This window comes from Vigna umbellata, chromosome 9, assembly GCF_029865625.1.
Source record: "Vigna umbellata cultivar VRB3 chromosome 9, Vumbellata_1.0, whole genome shotgun sequence".
Lineage (NCBI taxonomy): Eukaryota > Viridiplantae > Streptophyta > Magnoliopsida > Fabales > Fabaceae > Vigna > Vigna umbellata.
The window spans coordinates 33,441,658-33,455,238 of record NC_142173.1 but is presented as its reverse complement, the minus strand read 5'-3'; the positions used below and the strand labels follow the sequence as shown (position 1 = coordinate 33,455,238).

The following is a 13,581-nucleotide window of genomic DNA, read 5'->3' as shown; positions in this document are numbered from 1 at the left end:
CTGGGTTGCCTCCCAGGTAGCGCTTGTTTAACGTCACGAGCCTGACCCAAAATCCACCAACACCCATCAGTAGGTGTTTCAAACTTACCAGCACCCATCAGTAGGTGCAAAATTTCTCACCAACACCCATCAGTAGGTGTTACAAACTTAGTATCCTTCAGTAGATACTTAACCACCTAGCATCCTTCAGTAGATGCTATCCAACAAAATAATACAAAATAATGTTCACAAATTAAAATTACAAAACCAAATCAAAAGTTTTAAATCACTGGGTTGCCTCCCAGCAAGCGCTCTTTTAACGTCATTAGCTTGACCCAAGCTCAAGTTCCTTCTTCTTTTCTTCTTTCTACTGAACTTCTTCAGAAATTTGATCAAACCAGGAACCTGTTGCATGTCTCAATCATAGGAACTTTAATCTCCAATTTCTTGAAGATTTCCATAAAGCACTTAAATTTCTTTTCCTTCCTATGATTCTTCTTTAGATGAGGATGTGATTTTTCATGTGATTTCTTCTTCTTTCCTCTCATCTTCTTTTTCTTCCTTTTTCTCTCCCTAAATTTTCTCTTTTTCTCTTCTTTTATTTTTTTCTTCCTTTCTCTTTTTCTCCTCAACTTCTTTATCTTCACACAAATTTTCTTCTCTCTTTCTCTCAACCAATTCTTTTCTTTTTCTTCATCTTTATCTTTCTCACTCAACTCTTCTTTCTCTTTTCTCTCTACCCTTTCCTCATCTCCCTCTATTTTTCCTCATCAAGAATCTTGTCACTTTCAGTGATTGACTTGCCCTTCCTCCTTAAGGTTAACATCAGTATTAACATCATCAATATCTGACTAATGTGACGAAGTTGCATCTCCATCTTTTACATGATTCTTCAATGCTTTTCTGAGTAGAGTCGGAATTTTTCAAAAATCGTTGAAGGGTGTCCTCCAAACTTTCCTGATAGAAAGGTTTTGCTGCCATTGTTGTTGTGGTTGGTTCTCAAATTGTCCAGCAGCTTGCCAAAATTGGCTTTGATCCATGCTTGAGTGAGGTTCCCACCATTGGTTGAGATTACTTTGGTAGAATTGAGTGCCCCTATAGTTAAACTCTTGACCAAATTGCATTCTGCAGACATTAGGCACAAAACCCTAAAAACAATTGTTAGCACAAAAAGATAGAGAAAAGAAAAAAAAATCAAGGATATAATTGAAAAAGATAAGAAGATAGAAATAAAAACGAAAAATAAAACATAAATAAAATAAAATCAAATAAAAATAAAATAAAACCTAATCTAAAAAAAATAAAATCTAATCTAAAAATAAAATAAAATAAAATCTAACCTAACCTAAAAGATAGAATAAGAATAAAATAAAATCTAACCTAAAAAGATAACAAAAATAAATCTAATAAAATAAAATAAAATCTAATCTAAAAAGATAAATAAAATCAAATAAAAACCGAAAAATAAAAAACAGAAAATAAAAACAGAAAACAGAAAAACAGAAAACAGAAAAGAAAGATAAAATAAAAATCAAATAAAATACAAACTGAAAAATATAAACAGAAAAATAAAATAAAATAAAAAAAAATTCGAAATTTTAAAAAAAAAAATAAAAAAAAAATAAAAAAAAATAAAAAAATAAGTCAAAGATAATCAATAATCACACAAATTAACCAGTTTAAACCACGAGTCCCCGGCAACGGCGCCTAAAACTTGATGGACAAATTTGTAAGCACCAAAATATGATGTCACAAACTTGTTTCACAATCGGCAAGTATGACCGAATCGTTCAAGTAATAAAACTGGTAAGACCAAGTATCGTCTTCCCAAAGGACTCACGGCCTAGTTTAGTTATGTGGTTTCTTGATTAACTAAGACTTACAAACGAAATATTTGAGTTTAAAATGCAAGACAGAAAATAAACATGTATGCATGAATTGATCAATGGCAAAGATATAGATAAACACTTTCAATGGATTAAATGAATGAATATGTTGTTGGGGGTCAATTTCATCTCATCCACTCTCATATATTTTAGGAATTCATCATTCAAATCATCATTGTTAATGCCACTCACTAATGTACCATTCTAGATGGCTTCTCCTAATCAAATAGTTCATACAATTCCTAGCATTCCTAATGATTAGTTCATTACCGCAGGAGCTTAGGCAACCAATATAATATTGTCAGTAAAATTGGGAGAAATTCCCCGGATCTAGATTTCCCGTACGTGTCCGTATCAACAAAACCAATAATCATGCATTAGAATGAGTTAAACAATGCAAGCATTGAGCAAAGAGGAAAAACCCTAACTAATGATGAAAAGAAAGCATATGTCTTAATTCAAAGATGTATTCAACAAATCCATATATGAGAGCTTCAAGAGATTACATTGATTTCCCCAACAAACATACAAGGTTAGTTCACCATATCATGGTGAACCTAGATGAATAACAATGAAAGTATGAAAGAATAAAACCCAATAAAGGTGAAGAGGTAGCCTGAGCATCCAAGATCCTCCTTCAAAGGGGTGAAAGAGAGAGTGTTTGCCTCGTTTCTGCCAAAGATCCTAACTAAAGGACGTGCAAGCCTTAAATACTAATCTAGAGTTACAAAAAGATTATAAAAGCCCAAGTCCATAAAGTGCCGCTCAGCGGTAAATACCGCTCAGCGGTGATTGCGCTTCACGTTTCTTCCCCTCAGCGGCCAGTTTGCCCCTCAGCGATGGACTCCCGCAACCTCCTGAGTGCCGCTCAGCGGTAAAATGCCGCTGAGCGGTGCCTTCGGCTTCTACTTTTGCACTCTTTCTTGTCTTTCTAATATCATCTCTCTCATTCTTCACTTCTTTCACCAAATTCACCTCAAAACCTGCACAAAAACACTTAAATCAAGCATAAAACCTGTCCAGCTCTCTTATTTCTGAAAATATAAACAAAAGGCATGATTTCAAGCTAGTTTCTAAGTCTAAAGGTGCTTTTAGTATCAATTTTAAGCATGAAAATAACAGTTTTTCAACTGTTATCATAGACCGCCCATGGCTGCTACAAAACATGTGACCAACACGAATAACGTGATCTTACTTTCATATTGTCTTCCATTTTCTAGAGTAGCAGAAGCTCCACCTGCCATCTTTAAAATGTTATATTTTAATTGGATCTCTTTCTTTCTCTTAAACTTTCTTTCTTTTTCTGCATATCAGATTTTAGGAACTTGTTTTATAATCTAAAATATGCTAATAATAACATCTAACGGATAAGGATGAGTTATAAAATTAAAATAACTTCGCCAACAATATAATATATTTTATGCTTCTAATTATCTATCATGTTGTTAATAGCCAAACTGGTGTGTATTGTTATTTGTTTCACGTTAGAACTCATAAGTTATTTTAAGGACTTAAGATAAGAACTAGTTAGTGAAAATTTAAAGAGTCGTGGTTTTATAAACCAAGGTTAATTTCGTCGTTATGGGTGATAATAATTTGTTTATAATTAAAGAACATCGATTAATACTCAACTTATTTGTTCATACGAGTTAATATTGCGTTTATAAGAATTTATTAAAAAAAATAACAAAACTTTAATTTCATAAACTAAACTGCTTTTACTGAAATTTTGAATAATTGATGAAAGAAAATGTATGCACAACTTATTTAAGAGACAGTTGAGTACTCTTGTTGTTTGTCTCTTGCACAAAAGAAATAATTGACTTTCTAATACTCGATTCTAAACCTCAAGTCACATAAAAAAGAAGAGAAAAATAAATTTGTGAATCTATTACAACAATATATTCTAAAAAAATAAATCGGTGCACCAAGCTTATAGTTTGAACCAAAAAGAAAAAAATTAAATAAGAAAGTTCATAAGTAACCAAAACTTAAGAAAAAAGAACTGAAAGGAAAATACCTATTTTTTAAATTATTAATTTTATTTAGTATTATGCTTCAAAAAGGAGAAATTTCATTAACATGTTTGGAGGACTAGAAAAGAAAACAAGTTCCAACAAAACAAATTTGTACATATTTGACTTAAATAATTTATTTTTCATGAAAGGATCCTTAGTTTTAGTTAGTATTATCTTCGTTTTATTTCTCCAACTAATTCCTTTTTTCTTTTAATGATTCTGTTTTATTTTATTTTTGTTAGTTAGTATTGATAACTTGGTTTCGGCATTTGATGACAACAATAAAAACCAATGTAACAAAAGGTGTCATTAATTGTAGACTTTGTTATTGTCTTAAAAATCCTACAATAAAATAGTATCAACAACAGGATCTCACAATAAAAAGTTATCGGCCATAACATCTCATGACTATGACTGTCTTAATGTAAGAGGTTATCGCTTGGATGACCTAAATCATGAACGAATCCAAAGATTTCGTTGACCTTAATATGATCATCAATTTAACTTATTTGATGATATAATGTAAACACATGAGACAAACTTAAATAAAAATAAAAAAAACTCTTGAAAGATTTATTGTGAAACTCTATGTCGATGATACCCTAAATTGGTACATACAAACTCTGAAGCATTCAATACATAAAACCTATTTTGGGTTTCCAATCCATGTGAACAAGTCATACTCTTCTATGTTTAGTTATAATTTTTCAAGTTCTATTAAATTAAATTCCGTTAACTATTCTACCTCCATCATAAAGTTGGTAACAATAAGTAATATTCGTTTAGATGAGCATGTCAATATTTTCATTGATATTTTAAGTATTTAAAAGAACTTTTCCTTTCATTTACCTCCCGTAAGTTCAAATATAAATGCGTTCTCATTCTTTGGAAATCTAATTTTGTAAAATAAAATTAAGAAATTCTTCTTCTTTTACTTGAGTTAGGAAACATAACTATTCTTCAACCAAAACCAAAAAAAAACTTCAATATTTTCATGTGTTCAATCTCTTAATTTGATGGTGGCGGCCACCAACCACCACAATTAATTTACTGTTTATTGTTTTATTTGTCAAACCTAACACAACTTTACGGCATAACTACCCTAATTTTGAGATATCAAAACGGAATTCGATTTCAAGATAAAATGTTAATTTGTAACCTAGTTATTTGCTCAAATATCAAAATTCTAATTTCACACCGGTTTCAATTCAAACTAAAATTAAACACTATTTACATAAGTGGTAATTGATATTTAAACACTATAAGTTAACATTTAAATAATATATATGCTTCTTGTAAGGTTTAAAGACGTTATCCATGCATTAGCTCGTTCATTGATTAAACTTACTTCTTTTATTCTTTCATTTTTTTACCCTTATCATAGAAAATGTGAATGTGATTATTTTCTTGGTAAAAAGTATCTTAGAACACTCACATCCAAATAGAAAAAGTCCCTGTAGAAAGAGAAACGCCCTTAAAAGAAAAAAAACATCCAATATTTTCATTTGTTCCATCTCTTAATGCACTCTTTCTTCTTTTATTTGTCAAACCTAACATAGTTTTAGCACATAACTGTCCTCGTTTTGAGATATCAAAATGGAATTGGATTTCATGATAAAATTTTAATTTGTAAATTAGTTATTTGCTCAACTCAAATATCGGAATTATAATTTCACACCAATTTCAGTTCTCACTAAATTTAAACACTAAGTGGTAATTGATATTTAAACAACATAAGTGATCGTAAAATAATATCTAATTTTTTGTGAAGTTTAAAGCCATTATCCATCCATTAACTCGTCCATTGGGTAAACTCACTTCTTTTATTCCCCCGTTCTTTTACCTTTGTCATAGAAACCGAGAATGCGATTTTTTCTAGCCAAAACATATCTTAGAACACTCACATCGTGTTTCTTTGTCCAATAATAACTTGTCATGGACATGCATTGAATCCTTTGAGTTGTTAATAATTTAAATATTTTATCATTAAAATCAGGCTTAAGACAAAACCTAGCAAAATCCAAACAATATTCTAAACTATTATTACAAATATTATGTAGTATAAAAAAAATTTGATGTTGGATGAGTATATCTATTACAAATCGTAGGAATTATGTAATTACAATGAGCTGTTTGAGAAAATGATAGAAATTTTGTTGGTACGAGTAAATGAAGTACTTGACCAATCTAATCTCAAACTGTAGTCATACGAGGATGACCACCAGTGGCTACATCATCCGGAATAAATTTCCCCCAAAACCAATGTGATTTCCAAACTTGATTCATTTCTTCAATTCGAATATTCCTTGTCTCAGGCAGGAGCAAGGCAACAAAAATGGTCATGATAAGCACAAATCCAGCAAAGAAGAAGAAAAGACCAAACTTCAAGTGACAAAGCATGGTTAGGAAAACTTGGGCAATGACAAAGGTAAATAACATGTTTACAGCAACATTGGTGCCCTGACCTGCAGATCGAACCTCAAGAGAGCATATTTCACTAGGAACCAACCAACCTAGTGGACCCCAAGACCATGCATATGCTGCAACGTACGCACATATAAAGAATAAGAGAAGACCTGCTTCTCCATTGGTAAAATAGCCTTCACCACTCACTCCAAACTTTAGAGCAATCATGATTCCGACAGCAAGCTACACATATTATGAATTTCAAAATTAGTTGTTCACGGTAACGAATGAATTTAGTGATAAAACTGTTATTTTTAAATATTAAAATAACAAACATTATTTATCAATTAGGTTAAGGTTTTTACCTGACAAATAAGCATTTGAATCCCACCTTCGAGGAACAATATCCTTCTTCCAAACTTGTCCACAGAGAAAATGGAAACAAAAGTTGCAACCACATTAACGCCTCCAGTGATAACTGAAGACATAAGGGAAGTATCGTTTCCAAAGCCTAAAGTTTTAAAGAGGACAGGAGCATAAAACATGATGACATTGATGCCAGTGAATTGTTGGAAAAAGGGAATCAGAGAGCAAAAAGTGAGTTGAGGTCTGTATTTTGGTTTTGTAATGTTCTTCCATGGATGTTCAACATCTTTGGCTGCTTTAGCCGCATTAACGAGGTCTTGGAACTCCTCGTCAACATTATCCACGCCACGAATCTTTTGCAACATTTTCTTAGCTTCTTCTTTTTTACCTCTTTCGATTAAGGAGTTAGGGGTGTCACCTAAGAAAAGAGATCCTACACATAGCATGATTGCAGGAACTGCACCAGCACCTAAAGAAATTCTCCAACCATATTCTAGTTTTCCAGTGCCGTAATTAATAAGGTTTGCAACCAATATGCCAATTGTGATCATCATTTGAAATCCAATGTTAAGTGCACCTCTTATCGATGTTGGAGCCATTTCAGACAAGTAGACAGGTACAGACTATTGGAAATAATAATAACAAAAAAGAAAAGGAAATGTTAAAAACAATTTAATAATGAAGGTTTCCCCATAGTCATATAACCAAATTGGAAAGCATTGACAATGATGCAAAGCCTTACCTGATTACAATATCCAACACCAAAACCAAGTAATAATCGACCTATGATGAGCATTTCAATATTGACTGCAAAACCGTTCAACAACGCACCAACAAGGAAGAATAAACCACCTGCAAACATAGAGGTCTTGCGTCCCATCATTCTTGTGGTGGTGGAAGCAAAGAAAGAAGCTACCAATGCAGCAAGATATAAAGAAGAGGTGAACAAAGTAAGGAGTTCGTTGTCAAATTTGCAGTATTGACTTTCATGGAGAGACTCATCTTTCATTTTTTTATAAACACTCGGAAAGAATTTTAATAAGAATGGTTCCATGGAAGTCACTCCTCCCGTGATTCCAAGATCATAACCAAACAGTAGACCGCCCATGGCTGCTACAAAACATGTGACCAACACGAATAACGTGATCTTACTTTCATATTGTCTTCCATTTTCTAGAGTAGCAGAAGCTCCACCTGCCATCTTTAAAATGTTATATTTTAATTGGATCTCTTTCTTTCTCTTAAACTTTCTTTCTTTTTCTGCATATCAGATTTTAGGAACTTGTTTTATAATCTAAAATATGCTAATAATAACATCTAACGGATAAGGATGAGTTATAAAATTAAAATAACTTCGCCAACAATATAATATATTTTTATGCTTCTAATTATCTATCATGTTGTTAATAGCCAAACTGGTGTGTATTGTTATTTGTTTCACGTTAGAACTCATAAGTTATTTTAAGGACTTAAGATAAGAACTAGTTAGTGAAAATTTAAAGAGTCGTGGTTTTATAAACCAAGGTTAATTTCGTCGTTATGGGTGATAATAATTTGTTTATAATTAAAGAACATCGATTAATACTCAACTTATTTGTTCATACGAGTTAATATTGCGTTTATAAGAATTTATTAAAAAAAAAACAAAACTTTAATTTCATAAACTAAACTGCTTTTACTGAAATTTTGAATAATTGATGAAAGAAAATGTATGCACAACTTATTTAAGAGACAGTTGAGTACTCTTGTTGTTTGTCTCTTGCACAAAAGAAATAATTGACTTTCTAATACTCGATTCTAAACCTCAAGTCACATAAAAAGAAGAGAAAAATAAATTTGTGAATCTATTACAACAATATATTCTAAAAAAAATAAATCGGTGCACCAAGCTTATAGTTTGAACCAAAAAAAAAAATTAAATAAGAAAGTTCATAAGTAACCAAAACTTAAGAAAAAAGAACTGAAAGGAAAATACCTATTTTTTAAATTATTAATTTTATTTAGTATTATGCTTCAAAAAGGAGAAATTTCATTAACATGTTTGGAGGACTAGAAAAGAAAACAAGTTCCAACAAAACAAATTTGTACATATTTGACTTAAATAATTTATTTTTCATGAAAGGATCCTTAGTTTTTTAGTATTATCTTCGTTTTATTTCTCCAACTAATTCCTTTTTTCTTTTAATGATTCTGTTTTATTTTATTTTTGTTAGTTAGTATTGATAACTTGGTTTCGGCATTTGATGACAACAATAAAAACCAATGTAACAAAAGGTGTCATTAATTGTAGACTTTGTTATTGTCTTAAAAATCCTACAATAAAATAGTATCAACAACAGGATCTCACAATAAAAAGTTATCGGCCATAACATCTCATGACTATGACTGTCTTAATGTAAGAGGTTATCGCTTGGATGACCTAAATCATGAACGAATCCAAAGATTTCGTTGACCTTAATATGATCATCAATTTAACTTATTTGATGATATAATGTAAACACATGAGACAAACTTAAATAAAAATAAAAAAACTCTTGAAAGATTTATTGTGAAACTCTATGTCGATGATACCCTAAATTGGTACATACAAACTCTGAAGCATTCAATACATAAAACCTATTTTGGGTTTCCAATCCATGTGAACAAGTCATACTCTTCTATGTTTAGTTATAATTTTTCAAGTTCTATTAAATTAAATTCCGTTAACTATTCTACCTCCATCATAAAGTTGGTAACAATAAGTAATATTCGTTTAGATGAGCATGTCAATATTTTCATTGATATTTTAAGTATTTAAAAGAACTTTTCCTTTCATTTACCTCCCGTAAGTTCAAATATAAATGCGTTCTCATTCTTTGGAAATCTAATTTTGTAAAATAAAATTAAGAAATTCTTCTTCTTTTACTTGAGTTAGGAAACATAACTATTCTTCAACCAAAACCAAAATAAAAACTTCAATATTTTCATGTGTTCAATCTCTTAATTTGATGGTGGCGGCCACCAACCACCACAATTAATTTACTGTTTATTGTTTTATTTGTCAAACCTAACACAACTTTACGGCATAACTACCCTAATTTTGAGATATCAAAACGGAATTCGATTTCAAGATAAAATGTTAATTTGTAACCTAGTTATTTGCTCAAATATCAAAATTCTAATTTCACACCGGTTTCAATTCAAACTAAAATTAAACACTATTTACATAAGTGGTAATTGATATTTAAACACTATAAGTTAACATTTAAATAATATATATGCTTCTTGTAAGGTTTAAAGACGTTATCCATGCATTAGCTCGTTCATTGATTAAACTTACTTCTTTTATTCTTTCATTTTTTTACCCTTATCATAGAAAATGTGAATGTGATTATTTTCTTGGTAAAAAGTATCTTAGAACACTCACATCCAAATAGAAAAAGTCCCTGTAGAAAGAGAAACGCCCTTAAAAGAAAAAAAACATCCAATATTTTCATTTGTTCCATCTCTTAATGCACTCTTTCTTCTTTTATTTGTCAAACCTAACATAGTTTTAGCACATAACTGTCCTCGTTTTGAGATATCAAAATGGAATTGGATTTCATGATAAAATTTTAATTTGTAAATTAGTTATTTGCTCAACTCAAATATCGGAATTATAATTTCACACCAATTTCAGTTCTCACTAAATTTAAACACTAAGTGGTAATTGATATTTAAACAACATAAGTGATCGTAAAATAATATCTAATTTTTTGTGAAGTTTAAAGCCATTATCCATCCATTAACTCGTCCATTGGGTAAACTCACTTCTTTTATTCCCCCGTTCTTTTACCTTTGTCATAGAAACCGAGAATGCGATTTTTTCTAGCCAAAACATATCTTAGAACACTCACATCGTGTTTCTTTGTCCAATAATAACTTGTCATGGACATGCATTGAATCCTTTGAGTTGTTAATAATTTAAATATTTTATCATTAAAATCAGGCTTAAGACAAAACCTAGCAAAATCCAAACAATATTCTAAACTATTATTACAAATATTATGTAGTATAAAAAAAATTTGATGTTGGATGAGTATATCTATTACAAATCGTAGGAATTATGTAATTACAATGAGCTGTTTGAGAAAATGATAGAAATTTTGTTGGTACGAGTAAATGAAGTACTTGACCAATCTAATCTCAAACTGTAGTCATACGAGGATGACCACCAGTGGCTACATCATCCGGAATAAATTTCCCCCAAAACCAATGTGATTTCCAAACTTGATTCATTTCTTCAATTCGAATATTCCTTGTCTCAGGCAGGAGCAAGGCAACAAAAATGGTCATGATAAGCACAAATCCAGCAAAGAAGAAGAAAAGACCAAACTTCAAGTGACAAAGCATGGTTAGGAAAACTTGGGCAATGACAAAGGTAAATAACATGTTTACAGCAACATTGGTGCCCTGACCTGCAGATCGAACCTCAAGAGAGCATATTTCACTAGGAACCAACCAACCTAGTGGACCCCAAGACCATGCATATGCTGCAACGTACGCACATATAAAGAATAAGAGAAGACCTGCTTCTCCATTGGTAAAATAGCCTTCACCACTCACTCCAAACTTTAGAGCAATCATGATTCCGACAGCAAGCTACACATATTATGAATTTCAAAATTAGTTGTTCACGGTAACGAATGAATTTAGTGATAAAACTGTTATTTTTAAATATTAAAATAACAAACATTATTTATCAATTAGGTTAAGGTTTTTACCTGACAAATAAGCATTTGAATCCCACCTTCGAGGAACAATATCCTTCTTCCAAACTTGTCCACAGAGAAAATGGAAACAAAAGTTGCAACCACATTAACGCCTCCAGTGATAACTGAAGACATAAGGGAAGTATCGTTTCCAAAGCCTAAAGTTTTAAAGAGGACAGGAGCATAAAACATGATGACATTGATGCCAGTGAATTGTTGGAAAAAGGGAATCAGAGAGCAAAAAGTGAGTTGAGGTCTGTATTTTGGTTTTGTAATGTTCTTCCATGGATGTTCAACATCTTTGGCTGCTTTAGCCGCATTAACGAGGTCTTGGAACTCCTCGTCAACATTATCCACGCCACGAATCTTTTGCAACATTTTCTTAGCTTCTTCTTTTTTACCTCTTTCGATTAAGGAGTTAGGGGTGTCACCTAAGAAAAGAGATCCTACACATAGCATGATTGCAGGAACTGCACCAGCACCTAAAGAAATTCTCCAACCATATTCTAGTTTTCCAGTGCCGTAATTAATAAGGTTTGCAACCAATATGCCAATTGTGATCATCATTTGAAATCCAATGTTAAGTGCACCTCTTATCGATGTTGGAGCCATTTCAGACAAGTAGACAGGTACAGACTATTGGAAATAATAATAACAAAAAAGAAAAAGGAAATGTTAAAAACAATTTAATAATGAAGGTTTCCCCATAGTCATATAACCAAATTGGAAAGCATTGACAATGATGCAAAGCCTTACCTGATTACAATATCCAACACCAAAACCAAGTAATAATCGACCTATGATGAGCATTTCAATATTGACTGCAAAACCGTTCAACAACGCACCAACAAGGAAGAATAAACCACCTGCAAACATAGAGGTCTTGCGTCCCATCATTCTTGTGGTGGTGGAAGCAAAGAAAGAAGCTACCAATGCAGCAAGATATAAAGAAGAGGTGAACAAAGTAAGGAGTTCGTTGTCAAATTTGCAGTATTGACTTTCATGGAGAGACTCATCTTTCATTTTTTTATAAACACTCGGAAAGAATTTTAATAAGAATGGTTCCATGGAAGTCACTCCTCCCGTGATTCCAAGATCATAACCAAACAGTAGACCGCCCATGGCTGCTACAAAACATGTGACCAACACGAATAACGTGATCTTACTTTCATATTGTCTTCCATTTTCTAGAGTAGCAGAAGCTCCACCTGCCATCTTTAAAATGTTATATTTTAATTGGATCTCTTTCTTTCTCTTAAACTTTCTTTCTTTTTCTGCATATCAGATTTTAGGAACTTGTTTTATAATCTAAAATATGCTAATAATAACATCTAACGGATAAGGATGAGTTATAAAATTAAAATAACTTCGCCAACAATATAATATATTTTTATGCTTCTAATTATCTATCATGTTGTTAATAGCCAAACTGGTGTGTATTGTTATTTGTTTCACGTTAGAACTCATAAGTTATTTTAAGGACTTAAGATAAGAACTAGTTAGTGAAAATTTAAAGAGTCGTGGTTTTATAAACCAAGGTTAATTTCGTCGTTATGGGTGATAATAATTTGTTTATAATTAAAGAACATCGATTAATACTCAACTTATTTGTTCATACGAGTTAATATTGCGTTTATAAGAATTTATTAAAAAAAATAACAAAACTTTAATTTCATAAACTAAACTGCTTTTACTGAAATTTTGAATAATTGATGAAAGAAAATGTATGCACAACTTATTTAAGAGACAGTTGAGTACTCTTGTTGTTTGTCTCTTGCACAAAAGAAATAATTGACTTTCTAATACTCGATTCTAAACCTCAAGTCACATAAAAAAGAAGAGAAAAATAAATTTGTGAATCTATTACAACAATATATTCTAAAAAAAAAAATCGGTGCACCAAGCTTATAGTTTGAACCAAAAAGAAAAAAATTAAATAAGAAAGTTCATAAGTAACCAAAACTTAAGAAAAAAGAACTGAAAGGAAATTTCATTAACATGTTTGGAGGACTAGAAAAGAAAACAAGTTCCAACAAAACAAATTTGTACATATTTGACTTAAATAATTTATTTTTCATGAAAGGATCCTTAGTTTTAGTTAGTATTATCTTCGTTTTATTTCTCCAACTAATTCCTTTTTTCTTTTAATGATTCTGTTTTATTTTATTTTTGTTAGTTAGTATTGATAACTTGGTT

At 31.2% G+C, this 13,581-nt stretch overlaps 2 pseudogenes; both read right to left on the bottom strand.

Moving 5' to 3' along the window:
• Positions 1 to 6,076: 6,076 nt before the first annotated feature.
• On the bottom strand, positions 6,077 to 7,856 carry LOC148193303 (sugar transport protein 10 pseudogene; annotated as a pseudogene).
• A 2,963-nt stretch (positions 7,857 to 10,819) lies between these two features.
• LOC148193302 (sugar transport protein 10 pseudogene) lies at positions 10,820 to 12,600 on the bottom strand (annotated as a pseudogene).
• Between the last annotated feature and the right edge of the window lie 981 nt (positions 12,601 to 13,581).